The sequence below is a fragment of the Triticum urartu genome, chromosome 4 (assembly GCF_003073215.2).
Source record: "Triticum urartu cultivar G1812 chromosome 4, Tu2.1, whole genome shotgun sequence".
NCBI lineage: Eukaryota > Viridiplantae > Streptophyta > Magnoliopsida > Poales > Poaceae > Triticum > Triticum urartu.
Genome location: NC_053025.1, coordinates 461,569,784 through 461,573,640, shown reverse-complemented (window position 1 = coordinate 461,573,640; position 3,857 = coordinate 461,569,784).

Sequence of the window (3,857 nt, the reverse complement as noted above, 5' to 3'; positions counted from 1 at the left end):
GCGGTTCGGCCGGTGGTGGCTGGCGGCTCAGGGGGGTGGAGTTTGATGATAAACTGAAGGCCCTTGATTTCGTATCCAACGGCTGGAAAATCTAATGACCAGAGATGAAAAAGTCAGTCGACTGACGTGTAGCGTCACCCCGCACATACACATGCACGCACGCAAGACACGCATGCATGTAGACGTGCAACACGAACACGTACACATGCACGCATGCTGGCGTGCAACACTGACACGTACACATGCACTCACGAACACACGCACGTATGCACCCATGCATGCAACACTAAAACGTACCCTTGCACGCACGCAACACTCGGACGCCTGCATGCACACAGCACACGGCGCAAGACACGTTCAACCTATACGTGCATGCACCCTTTGTTAAGGACATGGATTGTTACGGGTATTAATCAATCTTATCTATGATAAGCAGAACATTGATGTTTGTAGCGGTCTTTATGAATCACAACGTATCGAACGGGCTATCAACATAGTAGGTTTATCTACATGAAAAAGATGATGTCACACTCAATGAACAATCATCAGTTTATGAAATGCCCGCTTCTGACCGCCCTGGCCCACCAAAGGTTACTCTGCTATGCGCTGCCTGCGTTGGGTCACTGACATGCATGCCATGCACCCAAAGAGCCCACATGTCAGTGGAAGAACGGGCTATCAATATGCATTTTTTTACAAACTCCCACATGCATGCAAGTGATAATTAATGTCCTCCTTTGCTAGTACCACGAGGCAAACACCATTAATATTGCATCGATTAGTGTTAGTGGCCTTGTATATCTGCAAATTGTAATTTTGATAGTGGCCCCTTGTATATAAAAATGGAGGGAGAAAGATGGGAGATAAGGTGAGGAGGAGTGGGGCGTGGTGGTGACTGGTGGTCGGACTAGGCGGAGGCATGGGGATGGACGGCGCATTATGTCTAGGTTTGTATCTCTCCCACACACACCCATGTAGGTGGGGGACGTGCACGAAGAGAAGAGGTGCACGCACGGCGCACGTACTCCCGTCTCTTTCCCAACCACACCCGCGCGGGTACACGGCGGAGCTCATTTCTGTACGAAAAGGCATCCCACGTGGTAATTTGGCACGTGTACTGGCTGTCCACTTGGTGGAGGGAGGATCGTCTACCATGGGTGAACAAACAAATTGCGACTTGACGCGTTATGTTAAATTAAAAAAAGAGGCAAAGCATGTGGGTCCTACCTTAGAGGGAAGGCTCTATACACTGGAGTACTTTTGATGTGTCCCGTCAACTCACAGAACCAGGAGAAGCTTTCTTAGTACGCCGTCTTCCCCGCCCACGGGCACGGTGGCTCGCAGGATGAGGTGAAGCTTGCTTACTACGCCTTACGCCCGCTCCCTCACCCACGCGCGCGGTGGCTCGCAGCACGAGGAGAAAATTTTACTACTCCCTCCGTTTACTCCTCGTCCCTACTACGTACTTTGGTTAGTACTCCCTCCATTTACTTATACAAGGCCACTATAAAAAATACATTTTGCATCTATACAAGGCCACAAATAGTAATCGAGACAAAAGTTACTACTCCCTCCTTTCCAGTTTATGGCTCAATTTCAAAATCTCTCCAACCAAGGTAGACAGTGAGTGGTCGAATTAATTTCGTAGTTTGCACAAGTAGTTAGTACGCTCGTTTTTCTCAAGAAGTTATGTTTACCGAGGCATTAATTAGAATGAATGCATGAATGACCACTAAGTTTCCATGAACTTGTACATGCATTGGTTAGTTTCCTCTTGACACTGCTTGCGTCGGGTGATCTAACGCACCTCGAAATCCAACATGTAATGGTACTACTACTAGTATAGTAGAATTGAGACTTATCAAACGGAAAAACGAATGTTTTTTAGATGAGCCCTATAAACCCTAGTGGGTACGTACTCCATAAAAACAGATATTTCCAAAACTAAGTCGCTCCCTTACATGAATTCTGTAGTATACTCCTCCATCGACACTCCCTTTCATGAATTCTGTACTTCCTGTCGCCGACATGTGGGACATATAGCAACCGGGTCGACGTGTCAAGCACCAAATAACAGTGCAGAACAGCAGGGGGGACGCACCCCACTCGTACCCGCCCAGTAGTAGTAATGAGCAATGAGACGTCAAATCACAATGCCGCACTTTCCCAGACGGACGAAGCAACCATTATTTCACACTTCGGTTCGCCATCATCTCAAACCATGTACTAGTATTGCTTCTGCCTCAACAGGGACACACGCATCGCCTTGGTACATCAAGACACATGGGACCGCATCACAGGCCATGCTCCCCCGTCGATCGCTCGGTAAAATCACCTCATTTTTACTATACTTCCTCCGTATCGGTTTACTACATGGCATGCATGTCGTTCTAGGTTGAGAATTTAACTGGCTATATATGTGATGAACAGTACTCTAGCCTTTTAAAAAATATATACTTTTGTACAGTAGTACTATCGATGGATTGCGCCATGGAGCAAAAATTGAAATTAAAAAAAAGGTGGTACATATAGAGAGCGCTCGTCGCCAAATTATGCATATAGTACTATTAAAAAAGCTAGTACGTGCTTAATTGGGGTGCTAAATTCTATTAAAGTAATACTAGTACTATGTACATACTGAAGAGTTAAAGTAACAAGAAGAAACATAACATAGTTCTGCTGGGGGCTCAGCACAACACACCATTCAAATTAAACTAAGCACACCTGAAATTAAACTATGCTACTAATCCGGTAGACACTGCATTAGAAGTTTAGAACCACCATGAGCAATGACACTGCCACCATACTCGGAGTCCTCATCCATGTCCTCGACTTCGTCCTTGTCCCTATTCCTCTTGGCCGATACTTCTTTGCTTGAACCGCACACTTGGCTGTTGCTCTTCATCCAACCCTTGTAGATATTGAAACAAAGGTAGCCATCCATTACAGTGTAGTGGATGTGGTCTATATCTAGTACATTCCGCTGCCATGCATGACGATGAAACATGTATGGAGGTTTCTCTAGTTTATCGTATGAAGGATGAACCATGGCTCCTGCCAGGGTCAGCATTGAAGGCTGACGAGCGGGCACCAGCCGATTCTTCTGGAGGTCGAAGGGGTTGCCTACAATGAGGCCTATCCGACCCAGTACTTTTTCGTCGTTCTTAAAGTCTACAGTAACGAATTTCACTATTTTGTCCTTGAGGAAGTTCTTAAAATCCTGGCACTCAACATCGGCATGGCATATGTGGTAGACCAAGCAAACGTTATGTACGCAAACCTGGATCACGGCGGGCTTCTTCCTCTCTTCGTCCTTTAGATCCTTCTCTCATCCCAGGACTGTGGTGTACTCAACATCTAGCCCAGCGACCCACTCATCATCTGAGTTTTCGAACATGCGTCTGAAGCGAGAAAGGCATCCTTTCAACGTCACGAAAGAACGGGTGTAGATGATGTCGAACTCATCACCGGTGATGGTTCTAACCTTGTACTCACCGCCGATCGTGGAGATTTGGGATGCCATGGATTTGGGAGGAGGGTTAGGATTAGTGGAACTGCCGTAATGTGAATGGATGGGACGACTTGGAGTGAACCGCCATAGTATTGAAGGACGTGCGGGGATGAGTAGGAGCGAACTGCCAGCGTGCGAACGGCAGGGTAGTGGCTTTCCATTCTCCCATGATACGGGCTTCCGAGAGCCCTTGGATATGAGATCGAACGGTTGCATGGCGTTATTCTAGACCTATGGGTGAATATCCTATCCTGGAGGGTTATTCTGCAAATTTTCAGCAACTTAGCATGCGACCGTTTGATCTCAGATCCAAGGGCTACCGGCAGCCCGTATCATGGTCGCGCCT